Below are 19,219 nucleotides of genomic sequence, written 5' to 3' on the forward strand. Positions count from 1 at the left end.
TAAAACAGAATATAATTGAATGTTTGCCTCGAGAAACATGACGCGAAAGCCTTCCATTGACAACAAAAGTTTAGTTATAGTCACTCATGCCATTCGGAAGCCTTATTACTCGCTTAAAATAGTTTTATAGTCTCATTGTTGATTTTAAGTTGAATATTCTTACATTTTTGGTTAACAAAGTTTGTAATTGAATGTTTGCCTCGGGAAACGTGAAGCGAAAGCCATCTATTGACAAGAAAAGTTTATTTATAGTCACCCAATCCTTTGAAAGCGTTATTATTGGTTTTAAATGGATTTATAATCTCATTATTGATTTTAAGTTCAATTTTCTTACAATTTTGTTTAAAATAGAATATAATTGAATGTTTGCCTCGAGAAACGTGAGGCAAAAACCATCCATTGACAACAAAAGTTTATTTATAGTCACTCATGCCTTCGGAAGCCTTATTACTCGCTTTAAATGCTTTTATAGTCTCATTATTGATTTTAAGTTGAATATTCTTACATTTTTGGTTAAAACAGAATATAATTGAATGTTTACCTCGAGAAACGTGAAGCGAAAGCCATCTATTGATAAGAAAGGTTCATTTATAGTCATTAATTCCTTTGAAAGCGTTATTATTGGTTTTAAATGGATTTATAATCTCATTATTGATTTTAAGTTCAATTTTCTTACAATTTTGGTTAAAACAGAATATAATTGAATGTTTTCCTCGAGAAACGTGACGCGAAAGCCATGCATTGACAACAAAAGTTTATTTATAGTCACTCATGCCATTCGGAAGCCTTATTACTCGCTTAAAATAGTTTTATAGTCTCATTGTTGATTTTAAGTTGAATATTCTTTCATTTTTGGTTTACAAAGTTTGTAATTGAATGTTTGCCTCGGGAAACGTGAAGCGAAAGCCATCTATTGACAAGAAAAGTTCATTTATAGTCACTCATTCCTTTGAAAGCGTTATAATTGGTTTTAAATAGATTTATAATCTCATTATTGATTTTAAGTTCAATTTTCTTATAATTTTGGTTAAAACAGATTATAATTGAATGTTTACCTCGAGAAACGTGAAGCGAAAGCCATCTATTGATAAGAAAAGTTCATTTATAGTCACTAATTCCTTTGAAAGCGTTATTATTGGTTTTAAATGGATTTATAATCTCATTATTGATTTTAAGTTCAATATTCTTACAATTTTGTTTAAAACAGAATATAATTGAATGTTTGCCTCGAGAAACGTGACGCGAAAACCATCATTTGACAACAAAAGTTTATTTATAGTCACTCATGCCTTCGGAAGCCTTATTAATCACTTTAAATAGTTTTATAGTCTCATTATTGATTTTAAGTTGAATATTCTTACATTTTTGGTTAAAACAGAATATAATTGAATTTTTACCTCGAGAAACGTGAAGCGAAAGCCATCTATTGATAAGAAAGGTTCATTTATAGTCACTAATACCTTTGAAAGCGTTATTATTGGTTTTAAATGGATTTATAATCTCATTATTGATTTTAAGTTTAACTTTCTTACAATTTCGTTTAAAACAGAATATAATTGAATGTTTTCCTCGAGAAACATGGCGCGAAAACCATCCATTGACAACAAAAGTTTATTTATAATCACTCATGCCTTTGGAAGCCTTAGTACCCGCTTTAAATAGTATTATAGTCTCATTATTGATTTTAAGTTGAATATTCTTACATTTTTGGTTAAAACAGATTATAATTGAATGTTAGCCTCTGGAAACGTGAAGCGAAACCCATCTATTGACAAGAAAAGTTCATTTAAAGTCACTCATTCCTTTGAAAGCGTTATAATTGGTTTTAAATTGATTTATAATCTCATTATTTATTTTAAGTTCAATTTTCTTACAATTTCGTTTAAAACACAATATAATTGAATGTTTGCCTCGAGAAACATGACGCGAAAGCCATCCATTGACAACAAAAGTTTATTTATAGTCACTCATGCCATTCGGAAGCCTTATTACTCGCTTAAAATAATTTTATACTCTCATTGTTGATTTTAAGTTGAATATTCTTACATTTTTGGTTAACAAAGTTTGTAATTGAATGTTTGCCTCGGGAAACGTGAAGCGAAAGCCATATATTGACAAGAAAAGTTCATTTATAGTCACTCATTCCTTTGAAAGTGTTATTATTGGTTTTAAATGGATTTCTAATCTCATTATTGATTTTAAGTTGAATTTTTTTATAATTTTGGTTAAAACAGAATATAATTGTATGTTTGCCTCGAGAAACGTGACGCGAAAACCATCCATTGACAACAAAAGTTTATTTATAGTCACTCGTGCCTTTGGATGCCTTATTACTCGCTTTAAATGCTTTTATAGTCTCATTATTGATTTTAAGTTGAATATTCTTACATTTTTGGTTAACAAAGATTGTAATTTAATTTTTGCCTCGAGAAACGTGAAGCGAAAGCCATCTATTGACAAGAAAAGTTCGTTTATAGTCACTTATTCCTTTGAAAGCGTTATAATTGGTTTTAAATGGATTTATAATCTCATTATTGATTTTAAGTTCAATATTCTTACAATTTTATTTAAAACAGAATATAATTGAATGTTTACCTCGAGAAACGTGACGCGAAAGCCATCCATTGACAACAAAAGTTTAGTTATAGTCACTCATGCCTTCGGAAGCCTTATTAATCGCTTTAAATGCTTTTATAGTCTCATTATTGATTTTAAGTTGAATATTCTTACATTTTTGGTTAACAAAGATTGTAATTTAATTTTTTCCTCGAGAAACGTGAAGCGAAAGCCATCTATTGACAAGAAAATTTGATTTATAGTCACTCATTCCTTTGAAAGCGTTATTATTGGTTTTAAATGGATTTATAATCTCATTATTGATTTTAAGTTCAATTTTCTTACAATTTTGTTTAAAACAGAATATAATTGAATGTTTGCCTCAAGAAACGTGACGCGAAAGCCATCCATTGACAAGGAAAGTTTAGTTATAGTCACTCATGCCTTCGGAAGCCTTATTAATCGCTTTAAATGCTTTTATAGTCTCATTATTGATTTTAAGTTGAATATTCTTACATTATTGGTTAACAAAGATTGTAATTGATTGTTTGCCTCAAGAAACGTGAAGCGAAAGCCATCTATTGACAAGAAAAGTTCATTTATAGTCACTTATTCCATTGAAAGCGTTATAATTGGTTTTAAATGGATTTATAATCTCATTATTGATTTTAAGTTCAATTTTCTTACAATTTTGTTTAAAACAGAATATAATTGAATGTTTGCCTCAAGAAACGTGACGCGAAAGCCATCCATTGACAAGGAAAGTTTAGTTATAGTCACTCATGCCTTCGGAAGCCTTATTAATCGCTTTAAATGCTTTTATAGTCTCATTATTGATTTTAAGTTGAATATTCTTACATTTTTGGTTAACAAAGATTGTAATTGAATGTTTGCCTCGAGAAACGTGAAGCGAAAGCCATCTATTGACAAGAAAAGTTTATTTATAGTCACCCAATCCTTTGAAAGCGTTATTATTGGTTTTAAATGGATTTATAATCTCATTATTGATTTTAAGTTCAATTTTCTTACAATTTTGTTTAAAATAGCATATAATTGAATGTTTGCCTCGAGAAACGTGAGGCGAAAACCATCCATTGACAACAAAAGTTTATTTATAGTCACTCATGCCTTCGGAAGCCTTATTACTCGCTTTAAATGCTTTTATAGTCTCATTATTGATTTTAAGTTGAGTATTCTTACATTTTTGGTTAACAAAGATTGTAATTAAATGTTTGCCTCAAGAAACGTGAAGCGAAAGCCATCTATTGACAAGAAAAGTTCATTTATAGTCACTCATTCCTTTGAAAGCGTTATAATTGGTTTTAAATTGATTTATAATCTCATTATTTATTTTAAGTTCAATTTTCTTACAATTTCGTTTAAAACACAATATAATTGAATGTTTGCCTCGAGAAATATGACGCGAAAGCCATCCATTGACAACAAAAGTTTATTTATAGTCACTCATGCCATTCGGAAGCCTTATTACTCGCTTAAAATAATTTTATACTCTCATTGTTGATTTTAAGTTGAATATTCTTACATTTTTGGTTAACAAAGTTTGTAATTGAATGTTTGCCTCGGGAAACGTGAAGCGAAAGCCATCTATTGACAAGAAAAGTTCATTTATAGTCACTCATTCCTTCGAAAGTGTTATTATTGGTTTTAAATGGATTTCTAATCTCATTATTGATTTTAAGTTCAATTTTTTTACAATTTTGGTTAAAACAGAATATAATTGAATGTTTGCCTCGAGAAACGTGACGCGAAAACCATCCATTGACAACAAAAGTTTATTTATAGTCACTCGTGCCTTTGGAAGCCTTATTACTCGCTTTAAATGCTTTTATAGTCTCATTATTGATTTTAAGTTGAATATTCTTACATTTTTGGTTAACAAAGATTGTAATTTAATTTTTGCCTCGAGAAACGTGAAGCGAAAGCCATCTATTGACAAGAAAAGTTCGTTTATAGTCACTTATTCCATTGAAAGCGTTATAATTGGTTTTAAATGGATTTATAATCTCATTATTGATTTTAAGTTCAATATTCTTACAATTTTGTTTAAAACAGAATATAATTGAATGTTTGCCTCGAGAAACGTGACGCGAAAGCCATCCATTGACAACAAAAGTTTATTTATAGTCACTCATGCCTTCGAAAGCCTTATTAATCGCTTTAAATGCTTTTATAGTCTCATTATTGATTTTAAGTTGAATATTCTTACATTTTTGGTTAACAAAGATTGTAATTTAATTTTTGCCTCGAGAAACGTGAAGCGAAAGCCATCTATTGACAAGAAAAGTTCATTTATAGTCACTCATTCCTTTGAAAGCGTTATTATTGGTTTTAAATGGATTTATAATCTCATTATTGATTTTAAGTTCAATTTTCTTACAATTTTGTTTAAAACAGAATATAATTGAATGTTTGCCTCAAGAAACGTGACGCGAAAGCCATCCATTGACAAGGAAAGTTTAGTTATAGTCACTCATGCCTTCGGAAGCCTTATTAATCGCTTTAAACGCTTTTATAGTCTCATTATTGATTTTAAGTTGAATATTCTTACATTTTTGGTTAACAAAGATTGTAATTGAATGTTTGCCTCAAGAAACGTGAAGCGAAAGCCATCTATTGACAAGAAAAGTTCATTTATAGTCACTTATTCCTTTGAAAGCGTTATAATTGGTTTTAAATGGATTTATAATCTCATTATTGATTTTAAGTTCAATTTTCTTACAATTTTGTTTAAAACAGAATATAATTGAATGTTTGCCTCAAGAAACGTGACGCGAAAGCCATCCATTGACAAGGAAAGTTTAGTTATAGTCACTCATGCCTTCGGAAGCCTTATTAATCGCTTTAAATGCTTTTATAGTCTCATTATTGATTTTAAGTTGAATATTCTTACATTTTTGGTTAACAAAGATTGTAATTGAATGTTTGCCTCAAGAAACGTGAAGCGAAAGCCATCTATTGACAAGAAAAGTTCATTTATAGTCACTTATTCCTTTGAAAGCGTTATAATTGGTTTTAAATGGATTTATAATCTCATTATTGATTTTAAGTTCAATTTTCTTACAATTTTGTTTAAAACAGAATATAATTGAATGTTTGCCTCGAGAAACATGACGCGAAAGCCATCCATTGACAACAAAAGTTTATTTATAGTCACTCATGCCATTCGGAAGCCTTATTACTCGCTTAGAATAGTTTTATAGTCTCATTGTTGATTTTAAGTTGAATATTCTTACATTTTTCGTTAACAAAGTTTGTAATTGAATGTTTGCCTTGGGAAACGTGAAGCGAAAGCCATCTATTGACAAGAAAAGTTCATTTATAGTCACTCATTCCTTTGAAAGTGTTATTATTGGTTTTAAATGGATTTATAATCTCATTATTGAATTTAAGTTCAATTTTCTTACAATTTTGGTTAAAACAGAATATACTTGAATGTTTACCTCGAGAAACGTGACGCGAAAGCAATCCATTGACAAGGAAAGTTTAGTTATAGTCACTCATGCCTTCGGAAGCCTTATTAATCGCTTTAAATGCTTTTATAGTCTCATTATTGATTTTAAGTTGAATATTCTTACATTTTTGGTTAACAAAGATTTTAATTTAATTTTTGCCTCGAGAAACGTGAAGCGAAAGCCATCTATTGACAAGAAAAGTTCATTTATAGTCACTCATTCCTTTGAAAGCGTTATAATTGGTTTTAAATGGATTTATAATCTCATTATTAATTTTAAGTTCAATTTTCTTATAATTTTGGTTAAAACAGAATATAATTGAATGTTTACCTCGAGAAACGTGAAGCGAAAGCTATCTATTGATAAGAAAGGTTCATTTATAGTCACTCATTCCTTTGAAAGCGTTATTATTGGTTTTAAATGGATTTATAATCTCATTATTGATTTTAAGTTCAATTTTCTTACAATTTTGTTTAAAACAGAATATAATTGAATGTTTTCCTCGAGAAACATGACGCGAAAGCCATCCATTGACAACAAAAGTTTATTTATAGTCACTCGTGCCATTCGGAAGCCTTATTACTTGCTTAAAATAGTTTTATAATCTCATTGTTGATTTTAAGTTGAATATTCTTACATTTTTGGTTAACAAAGTTTGTAATTGAATGTTTGCCTCGGGAAACGTGAAGCGAAAGCCATCTATTGACAAGAAAAGTTCATTTATAGTCACTCATTCCTTTGAAAGCGTTATTATTGGTTTTAAATGGATTTATAATCTCATTATTGATTTTAAGTTCAATTTTCTTAGAAGTTTGTTTAACATAATATAATTGTATGTTTGCCTCGAGAAACGTGAGGCGAAAACCATCCATTGACAACAAAAGTTTATTTATGGTCACTCATGCCTTCGGAAGCCTTATTACTCACTTTAAATAGTTTTATAGTCTCATTGTTGATTTTAAGTTGAATATTCTTACATTTCTGGTTTACAAAGATTGTAATTGAATATTTGCCTCGGGAAACGTGAAGGGAAAGACATCTATTGACAAGAAAAGTTCATTTATAGTCACTCATTCCTTTGAAAGCGTTATTATTGGTTTTAAATGGATTTATAATCTCATTATGGATTTTAAGTTCAATTTTCTTATAATTTTGATTAAAACAGAATATAATTGAATGTTTACCTCGAGAAACGTGAAGCGAAAGCCATCTATTGATAAGAAAGGTTCATTTATAGTCACTCATTCCTTTGAAAGCGTTATTATTGGTTTTAAATGGATTTATAATCTCATTATTGATTTTAAGTTCAATTTTCTTACAATTTTGTTTAAAACAGAATATAATTGAATGTTTTCCTCGAGAAACATGACGCGAAAGCCATCCATTGACAACAAAAGTTTATTTATAGTCACTGTTGCCTTCGGAAGCCTTATTACCCGCTTTAAATAGTTTTATAGTCTCATTATTGATTTTAAGTTGAATATTCTTACATTTTTGGTTAAAACAGATTATAATTGAATGTTAGACTCGGGAAACGTGAAGCGAAACCCATCTATTGACAAGAAAAGTTCATTTATAGTCACTCATTTCTTTGAAAGCGTTATTATTGGTTTTAAATGGATTTATAATCTCATTATTGATTTTAAGTTCAATATTCTTACAATTTTGTTTAAAACAGAATATAATTGAATGTTTGCCTCGGGAAACGTGACGCGAAAACCATCCATTGACAACAAAAGTTTATTTATAGTCACTCATGCCTTCAGAAACCTTATTAATCACTTTAAATAGTTTTATAGTCTCATTATTAATTTTAAGTTGAATATTCTTACATTTTTGGTTAAAACAGATTATAATTGAATGTTAGCCTCGGGAAACGTGAAGCGAAACCCATCTATTGACAAGAAAAGTTTATTTAAAGTCACTCATTCCTTTGAAAGCGTTATTATTGGTTTTAAAAGGATTTATAATCTCATTATTGATTTTAAGTTCAATTTTCTTACAATTTTGGTTAAAACAGAATATAATTCAATGTTTGCCTCAAGAAACGTGACGCGAAAGCCATCCATTGACAAAGAAAGTTTAGTTATAGTCACTCATGCCTTCAGAAGCCTTATTAATCGCTTTAAATGCTTTTATAGTCTCATTATTGATTTTAAGTTGAGTATTCTTACATTTTTGGTTAACAAAGATTGTAATTTAATTTTTGCCTCGAGAATCGTGAAGCGAAAGCCATCTATTGACAAGAAAAGTTCATTTATAGTCACTCATTCCTTTGAAGGAGTTATAATTGGTTTTAAATTGATTTATAATCTCATTATTGATTTTAAGTTCAATTTTCTTACAATTTTGTTTAAAACGCAATATAATTGAATGTTTGCCTCGAGAAACATGTCGCGAAAGCCATCCATTGACAACAAAAGTTTATTTATAGTCACTCATGCCATTCGGAAGCCTTATTACTGGCTTAAAATAGTTTTATAGTCTCATTGTTGATTTTAAGTTGAATATTCATACATTTTTGGTTAACAAAGTTTGTAATTGAATGTTTGCCTCGGGAAACGTGAAGCGAAAGCCTTCTATTGACATGAAAAGTTCATTTATAGTCACTCATTCCTTCGAAAGTGTTATTATTGGTTTTAAATGGATTTATAATCTCATTATTGATTTTAAGTTCAATTTTCTTACAATTTTGGTTAAAACAGAATATAATTGAATGTTTGCCGCGAGAAACGTGACGCGAAAGCCATCCATTGACAAGGAAAGTTTAGTTATAGTCACTCATGCCTTCGGAAGCCTTATTAATCGCTTTAAACGCTTTTATAGTCTCATTATTGATTTTAAGTTGAATATTCTTACATTTTTGGTTAACAAAGATTGTAATTTAATTTTTGCCTCGAGAAACGTGAAGCGAAAGCCATCTATTGACAAGAAAAGTTCATTTATAGTCACTCATTCCTTTGAAAGCGTTATTATTGGTTTTAAATGGATTTATAATCTCATTATTGATTTTAAGTTCAATTTTCTTACAATTTTGTTTAAAACAGAATATAATTGAATGTTTGCCTCAAGAAACGTGACGCGAAAGCCATCCATTGACAAGGAAAGTTTAGTTATAGTCACTCATGCCTTCGGAAGCCTTATTAATCGCTTTAAACGCTTTTATAGTCTCATTATTGATTTTAAGTTGAATATTCTTACATTTTTGGTTAACAAAGATTGTAATTGAATGTTTGCCTCAAGAAACGTGAAGCGAAAGCCATCTATTGACAAGAAAAGTTCATTTATAGTCACTTATTCCTTTGAAAGCGTTATAATTGGTTTTAAATGGATTTATAATCTCATTATTGATTTTAAGTTCAATTTTCTTACAATTTTGTTTAAAACAGAATATAATTGAATGTTTGCCTCAAGAAACGTGACGCGAAAGCCATCCATTGACAAGGAAAGTTTAGTTATAGTCACTCATGCCTTCGGAAGCCTTATTAATCGCTTTAAATGCTTTTATAGTCTCATTATTGATTTTAAGTTGAATATTCTTACATTTTTGGTTAACAAAGATTGTAATTGAATGTTTGCCTCAAGAAACGTGAAGCGAAAGCCATCTATTGACAAGAAAAGTTCATTTATAGTCACTTATTCCTTTGAAAGCGTTATAATTGGTTTTAAATGGATTTATAATCTCATTATTGATTTTAAGTTCAATTTTCTTACAATTTTGTTTAAAACAGAATATAATTGAATGTTTGCCTCGAGAAACATGACGCGAAAGCCATCCATTGACAACAAAAGTTTATTTATAGTCACTCATGCCATTCGGAAGCCTTATTACTCGCTTAGAATAGTTTTATAGTCTCATTGTTGATTTTAAGTTGAATATTCTTACATTTTTCGTTAACAAAGTTTGTAATTGAATGTTTGCCTTGGGAAACGTGAAGCGAAAGCCATCTATTGACAAGAAAAGTTCATTTATAGTCACTCATTCCTTTGAAAGTGTTATTATTGGTTTTAAATGGATTTATAATCTCATTATTGAATTTAAGTTCAATTTTCTTACAATTTTGGTTAAAACAGAATATACTTGAATGTTTACCTCGAGAAACGTGACGCGAAAGCAATCCATTGACAAGGAAAGTTTAGTTATAGTCACTCATGCCTTCGGAAGCCTTATTAATCGCTTTAAATGCTTTTATAGTCTCATTATTGATTTTAAGTTGAATATTCTTACATTTTTGGTTAACAAAGATTTTAATTTAATTTTTGCCTCGAGAAACGTGAAGCGAAAGCCATCTATTGACAAGAAAAGTTCATTTATAGTCACTCATTCCTTTGAAAGCGTTATAATTGGTTTTAAATGGATTTATAATCTCATTATTAATTTTAAGTTCAATTTTCTTATAATTTTGGTTAAAACAGAATATAATTGAATGTTTACCTCGAGAAACGTGAAGCGAAAGCTATCTATTGATAAGAAAGGTTCATTTATAGTCACTCATTCCTTTGAAAGCGTTATTATTGGTTTTAAATGGATTTATAATCTCATTATTGATTTTAAGTTCAATTTTCTTACAATTTTGTTTAAAACAGAATATAATTGAATGTTTTCCTCGAGAAACATGACGCGAAAGCCATCCATTGACAACAAAAGTTTATTTATAGTCACTCGTGCCATTCGGAAGCCTTATTACTTGCTTAAAATAGTTTTATAATCTCATTGTTGATTTTAAGTTGAATATTCTTACATTTTTGGTTAACAAAGTTTGTAATTGAATGTTTGCCTCGGGAAACGTGAAGCGAAAGCCATCTATTGACAAGAAAAGTTCATTTATAGTCACTCATTCCTTTGAAAGCGTTATTATTGGTTTTAAATGGATTTATAATCTCATTATTGATTTTAAGTTCAATTTTCTTAGAAGTTTGTTTAACATAATATAATTGAATGTTTGCCTCGAGAAACGTGAGGCGAAAACCATCCATTGACAACAAAAGTTTATTTATGGTCACTCATGCCTTCGGAAGCCTTATTACTCACTTTAAATAGTTTTATAGTCTCATTGTTGATTTTAAGTTGAATATTCTTACATTTCTGGTTTACAAAGATTGTAATTGAATATTTGCCTCGGGAAACGTGAAGGGAAAGACATCTATTGACAAGAAAAGTTCATTTATAGTCACTCATTCCTTTGAAAGCGTTATTATTGGTTTTAAATGGATTTATAATCTCATTATGGATTTTAAGTTCAATTTTCTTATAATTTTGGTTAAAACAGAATATAATTGAATGTTTACCTCGAGAAACGTGAAGCGAAAGCCATCTATTGATAAGAAAGGTTCATTTATAGTCACTCATTCCTTTGAAAGCGTTATTATTGGTTTTAAATGGATTTATAATCTCATTATTGATTTTAAGTTCAATTTTCTTACAATTTTGTTTAAAACAGAATATAATTGAATGTTTTCCTCGAGAAACATGACGCGAAAGCCATCCATTGACAACAAAAGTTTATTTATAGTCACTGTTGCCTTCGGAAGCCTTATTACCCGCTTTAAATAGTTTTATAGTCTCATTATTGATTTTAAGTTGAATATTCTTACATTTTTGGTTAAAACAGATTATAATTGAATGTTAGACTCGGGAAACGTGAAGCGAAACCCATCTATTGACAAGAAAAGTTCATTTATAGTCACTCATTTCTTTGAAAGCGTTATTATTGGTTTTAAATGGATTTATAATCTCATTATTGATTTTAAGTTCAATATTCTTACAATTTTGTTTAAAACAGAATATAATTGAATGTTTGCCTCGGGAAACGTGACGCGAAAACCATCCATTGACAACAAAAGTTTATTTATAGTCACTCATGCCTTCAGAAACCTTATTAATCACTTTAAATAGTTTTATAGTCTCATTATTAATTTTAAGTTGAATATTCTTACATTTTTGGTTAAAACAGATTATAATTGAATGTTAGCCTCGGGAAACGTGAAGCGAAACCCATCTATTGACAAGAAAAGTTTATTTAAAGTCACTCATTCCTTTGAAAGCGTTATTATTGGTTTTAAAAGGATTTATAATCTCATTATTGATTTTAAGTTCAATTTTCTTACAATTTTGGTTAAAACAGAATATAATTCAATGTTTGCCTCAAGAAACGTGACGCGAAAGCCATCCATTGACAAAGAAAGTTTAGTTATAGTCACTCATGCCTTCAGAAGCCTTATTAATCGCTTTAAATGCTTTTATAGTCTCATTATTGATTTTAAGTTGAGTATTCTTACATTTTTGGTTAACAAAGATTGTAATTTAATTTTTGCCTCGAGAATCGTGAAGCGAAAGCCATCTATTGACAAGAAAAGTTCATTTATAGTCACTCATTCCTTTGAAGGAGTTATAATTGGTTTTAAATTGATTTATAATCTCATTATTGATTTTAAGTTCAATTTTCTTACAATTTTGTTTAAAACGCAATATAATTGAATGTTTGCCTCGAGAAACATGTCGCGAAAGCCATCCATTGACAACAAAAGTTTATTTATAGTCACTCATGCCATTCGGAAGCCTTATTACTGGCTTAAAATAGTTTTATAGTCTCATTGTTGATTTTAAGTTGAATATTCATACATTTTTGGTTAACAAAGTTTGTAATTGAATGTTTGCCTCGGGAAACGTGAAGCGAAAGCCTTCTATTGACATGAAAAGTTCATTTATAGTCACTCATTCCTTCGAAAGTGTTATTATTGGTTTTAAATGGATTTATAATCTCATTATTGATTTTAAGTTCAATTTTCTTACAATTTTGGTTAAAACAGAATATAATTGAATGTTTGCCGCGAGAAATGTGACGCGAAAGCCATCCATTGACAAGGAAACTTTAGTTATAGTCACTCATGCCTTCGGAAGCCTTATTAATCGCTTTAAATGCTTTTATAGTCTCATTATTGATTTTAAGTTGAATATTCTTATATTTTTGGTTAACAAAGATTGTAATTAAATTTTTGCCTCGAGAAACGTGAAGCGAAAGCCATCTATTGACAAGAAAAGTTCATTTATAGTCACTCATTCTTTTGAAAGCGTTATTATTGGTTTTAAATGGATTTATAATCTCATTATTGATTTTAAGTTCAATTTTCTTACAATTTTGTTTAAAACAGAATATAATTGAATGTTTGCCTCGAGAAACATGACGCGAAAGCCATCCATTGACAACAAAAGTTTATGTATAGTCACTCATGCCATTCGGAAGCCTTATTACTCGCTTAAAATAGTTTTATAGTCTCATTGTTGATTTTAAGTTGAATATTCTTACATTTTTGGTTAACAAAGTTTGTAATTGAATGTTTGCCTCGGGAAACGTGAAGCGAAAGCCATCTATTGACAAGAAAAGTTCATTTATAGTCACTCATGCCATTCGGAAGCCTTATTACCCGCTTTAAATAGTTTTATAGTCTCATTATTGATTTCAAGTTGAATATTCTCACATTTTTGGTTAAAACAGATTATAATTGAATGTTAGCCTATGGAAACATGAAGCGAAAGCCATTTATTGACAAGAAAAGTTCATTTATAGTCACTCATTCCTTTGAAAGCGTTATTATTGGTTTTAAATGGATTTATAATCTCATTATGGATTTTAAGTTCAATTTTCTTGTAATTTTGGTTAAAACAGAATATAATTGAATGTTTACCTCGAGAAACGTGAAGTGAAAGCCATCTATTGATAAGAAAAGTTCATTTATAGTCACTAATTCCTTTGAAAGCGTTATTATTAGTTTTAAATGTATTTATAATCTCATTATTGATTTTAAGTTCAATATTCTTACAATTTTGTTTAAAACAGAATATAATTGAATGTTTGCCTTGAGAAACGTGACGCGAAAACCATCCATTGACAACAAAAGTTTATTTATAGTCACTCATGCCTTCGGAAGCCTTATTAATCACTTTAAATAGTTTTATAGTCTCATTATTGATTTTAAGTTGAATATTCTTACATTTTTGGTTAAAACAGAATATAATTGAATTTTTACCTCGAGAAACGTGAAGCGAAAGCCATCTATTGATAACAAAGGTTCATTTATAGTCACTAATACCTTTAAAAGCGTTCTTATTGGTTTTAAATGGATTTAGAATCTCATTATTCATTTTAAGTTCAACTTTCTTACAATTTCGTTTAAAACAGAATATAATTGAATGTTTTCCTCGAGAAACATGACGCGAAAACCATCCATTGACAATAAAAGTTTATTTATAGTCACTCATGCCTTCGGAAGCCTTAGTACCCGCTTTAAATAGTTTAATACTCTCATTATTGATTTTAAGTTGAATATTCTTACATTTTTGGTTAACAAAGATTGTAATTTAATTTTTGCCTCGAGAAACGTGAAGCGAAAGCCATCTATTGACAAGAAAAGTTCATTTATAGTCACTTATTCGTTTGAAAGCGTTATAATTGGTTTTAAATGGATTTATAATCTCATTATTGATTTTAAGTTCAATATTCTTACAATTTTGTTTAAAACAGAATATAATTGAATGTTTGCCTCGAGAAACGTGACGCGAAAGCCATCCATTGACAACAAAAGTTTATTTATAGTCACTCATGCCTTCGGAAGCCTTATTAATCGCTTTAAATTATTTTATAGTCTCATTATTGATTTTAAGTTGAATATTCTTACATTTTTGGTTAACAAAGATTGTAATTTAATTTTTGCCTCGAGAAACGTGAAGCGAAAGCCATCTATTGACAAGAAAAGTTCATTTATAGTCACTCATTCCTTTGAAAGCGTTATTATTGGTTTTAAATGGATTTATAATCTCATTATTGATTTTAAGTTCAATTTTCTTACAATTTTGTTTAAAACAGAATATAATTGAATGTTTGCCTCAAGAAACGTGACGCGAAAGCCATCCATTGACAAGGAAAGTTTAGTTATAGTCACTGATGCCTTCGGAAGCCTTATTAATCGCTTTAAATGCTTTTATAGTCTCATTATTGATTTTAAGTTGAATATTCTTACATTTTTGGTTAACAAAGATTGTAATTGAATGTTTGCCTCGAGAAACGTGAAGCGAAAGCCATCTACTGACAAGAAAAGTTTATTTATAGTCACCCAATCCTTTGAAAGCGTTATTATTGGTTTTAAATGGATTTATAATCTCATTATTGATTTTAAGTTCAATTTTGTTACAATTTTGTTTAAAATAGAATATAATTGAATGTTTGCCTCGAGAAACGTGAGGCGAAAACCATCCATTGACAACAAAAGTTTATTTATAGTCACTCATGCCTTCGGAAGCCTTATTACTCGCTTTAAATGCTTTTATAGTCTCATTATTGATTTTAAGTTGAGTATTCTTACATTTTTTGTTAACAAAGATTGTAATTAAATGTTTGCCTCGAGAAACGTGAAGCGAAAGCCATCTATTGACAAGAAAAGTTCATTTATAGTCACTCATTCCTTTGAAAGCGTTATAATTGGTTTTAAATTGATTTATAATCTCATTATTGATTTTAAGTTCAATTTTCTTACAATTTCGTTTAAAACACAATATAATTGAATGTTTGCCTCGAGAAACATGACGCGAAAGCCATCCATTGACAACAAAAGTTTATTTATAGTCACTCATGCCATTCGGAAGCCTTATTACTCGCTTAAAATAATTTTATACTCTCATTGTTGATTTTAAGTTGAATATTCTTACATTTTTGGTTAACAAAGTTTGTAATTGAATGTTTGCCTCGGGAAACGTGAAGCGAAAGCCATCTATTGACAAGAAAAGTTCATTTATAGTCACTCATTCCTTCGAAAGTGTTATTATTGGTTTTAAATGGATTTCTAATCTCATTATTGATTTTAAGTTCAATTTTCTTACAATTTTGGTTAAAACAGAATATAATTGAATGTTTGCATCGAGAAACGTGACGCGAAAACCATCCATTGACAACAAAAGTTTATTTATAGTCACTCATGCCTTCGGAAGCCTTATTACTCGCTTTAAATGCTTTTATAGTCTCATTATTGATTTTAAGTTGAATATTCTTACATTTTTGGTTAACAAAGATTGTAATTTAATTTTTGCCTCGAGAAACGTGAAGCGAAAGCCATCTATTGACAAGAAAAGTTCATTTATAGTCACTTATTCCTTTGAAAACGTTATAATTGGTTTTAAATAGATTTATAATCTCATTATTGATTTTAAGTTCAATTTTCTTGCAATTTTGTTTAAAACACAGTATAATTGAATGTTTGCCTCGAGAAACATGACGCGAAAGCCATCCATTGACAAGAAAAGTTTATTTATAGTCACTCATGCCATTCGAAAGCCTTATTACTCGCTTAAAATAGTTTTATAGTCTCATTGTTGATTTTAAGTTGAATATTCTTACATTTTTGGTTAACAAAGTTTGTAATTGAATGTTTGCCTCGGGAAACGTGAAGCGAAAGCCATCTATTGACAAGAAAAGTTTATTTATAGTCACTCATGCCTTCGGAAGCCTTATTAATCGCTTTAAATGCTTTTATAGTCTCATTATTGATTTTAAGTTGAATATTCTTACATTTTTGGTTAACAAAGATTGTAATTTAATTTTTGCCTCGAGAAACGTGAAGCGAAAGCCATTTATTGACAAGAAAAGTTCATTTATAGTCACTCATTCCTTTGAAAGCGTTATTATTGGTTTTAAATGGATTTATAATCTCATTATTGATTTTAAGTTCAATTTTCTTACAATTTTGTTTAAAACAGAATATAATTGAATGTTTGCCTCAAGAAACGTGACGCGAAAGCCAACCATTGACAAGGAAAGTTTAGTTATAGTCACTCATGCCTTCGGAAGCCTTATTAATCGCTTTAAACGCTTTTATAGTCTCATTATTGATTTTAAGTTGAATATTCTTACATTTTTGGTTAACAAAGATTGTAATTGAATGTTTGCCTCAAGAAACGTGAAGCGAAAGCCATCTATTGACAAGAAAAGTTCATTTATAGTCACTTATTCCTTCGAAAGCGTTATAATTGGTTTTAAATGGATTTATAATCTCATTATTGATTTTAAGTTCAATTTTCTTACAATTTTGTTTAAAACAGAATATAATTGAATGTTTGCCTCAAGAAACGTGACGCGAAAGCCATCCATTGACAAGGAAAGTTTAGTTATAGTCACTCATGCCTTCGGAAGCCTTATTAATCGCTTTAAATGCTTTTATAGTCTCATTATTGATTTTAAGTTGAATATTCTTACATTTTTGGTTAACAAAGATTGTAATTGAATGTTTGCCTCAAGAAACGTGAAGCGAAAGCCATCTATTGACAAGAAAAGTTCATTTATAGTCACTCATTCCTTTGAAAGTGTTATTATTGGTTTTAAATGGATTTATAATCTCATTATTGATTTTAAGTTCAATTTTCTTACAATTTTGGTTAAAACAGAATATAATTGAATGTTTACCTCGAGAAACGTGACGCGAAAGCCATCCATTGACAAGGAAAGTTTAGTTATAGTCACTCATGCCTTCGGAAGCCTTATTAATCGCTTTAAATGCTTTTATAGTCTCATTATTGATTTTAAGTTGAATATTCTTACATTTTTGGTTAACAAAGATTGTAATTTAGTTTTTGCCTCGAGAAACGTGAAGCGAAAGCCATCTATTGACAAGAAAAGTTCATTTATAGTCACTCATTCCTTTGAAAGCGTTATAATTGGTTTTAAATGGATTTATAATCTCATTATTAATTTTAAGTTCAATTTTCTTATAATTTTGGTTAAAACAGAATATAATTGAATGTTTACCTCGAGAAACGTGAAGCGAAGGCCATCTACTGATAAGAAAGGTTCATTTATAGTCACTCATTCCTTTGAAAGCGTTATTATTGGTTTTAAATGGATTTATAATCTCATTATTGATTTTAAGTTCAATTTTCTTACAATTTTGTTTAAAACAGAATATAATTGAATGTTTTCCTCGAGAAACATGACGCGAAAGCCATCCATTGACAACAAAAGTTTATTTATAGTCACTCGTGCCATTCGGAAGCCTTATTACTCGCTTAAAATAGTTTTATAATCTCATTGTTGATTTGAAGTTGAATATTCTTACATTTTTGGTTAACAAAGTTTGTAATTGAATGTTTGCCTCGGGAAATGTGAAGCGAAAGCCATCTATTGACAAGAAAAGTTCATTTATAGTCACTTATTCCTTTGAAAGCGTTATTATTGGTTTTAAATGGATTTATAATCTCATTATTGATTTTAAGTTCAATTTTCTTAGAAGTTTGTTTAAAACAGAATATAATTGAATGTTTGCCTCAAGAAACGTGACGCGAAAGCCATCCATTGACAAGGAAAGTTTAGTTATAGTCACTCATTCCTTCGGAAGCCTTATTAATCGCTTTAAATGCTTTTATAGTCTCATTATTGATTTTAAGTTGAATATTCTTACATTTTTGGTTAACAAAGATTGTAATTGAATGTTTGCCTCAAGAAACGTGAAGCGAAAGCCATCTATTGACAAGAAAAGTTCATTTATAGTCACTTATTCCTTTGAAAGCGTTATAATTGGTTTTAAATGGATTTATAATCTCATTATTGATTTTAAGTTCAATTTTCTTACAATTTTGTTTAAAACAGAATATAATTGAATGTTTGCCTCGAGAAACATGACGCGAAAGCCATCCATTGACAACAAAAGTTTATTTATAGTCACTCATGCCATTCGGAAGCCTTATTACTCGCTTAAAATAGTTTTATAGTCTCATTGTTGATATTAAGTTGAATATTCTTACATTTTTCGTTAACAAAGTTTGTAATTGAATGTTTGCCTTGGGAAACGTGAAGCGAAAGCCATCTATTGACAAGAAAAGTTCATTTATAGTCACTCATTCCTTTGAAAGTGTTATTATTGGTTTTAAATGGATTTATAATCTCATTATTGATTTTAAGTTCAATTTTCTTACAGTTTTGGTGAAAACAGAATATAATTGAATGTTTACCTCGAGAAACGTGACGCGAAAGCCATCCATTGACAAGGAAAGTTTAGTTATAGTCACTCATGCCTTTGGAAGCCTTATTAATCGCTTTAAATGCTTTTATAGTCTCATTATTGATTTTAAGTTGAATATTCTTACATTTTTGGTTAACAAAGATTGTAATTTAATTTTTGCCTCGAGAAACGTGAAGCGAAAGCCATCT

The sequence above is a fragment of the Theobroma cacao genome, chromosome 9 (genome assembly GCF_053813885.1).
Source record: "Theobroma cacao isolate CCN51 chromosome 9, ASM5381388v1, whole genome shotgun sequence".
NCBI classification, from domain to species: Eukaryota; Viridiplantae; Streptophyta; class Magnoliopsida; order Malvales; family Malvaceae; genus Theobroma; species Theobroma cacao.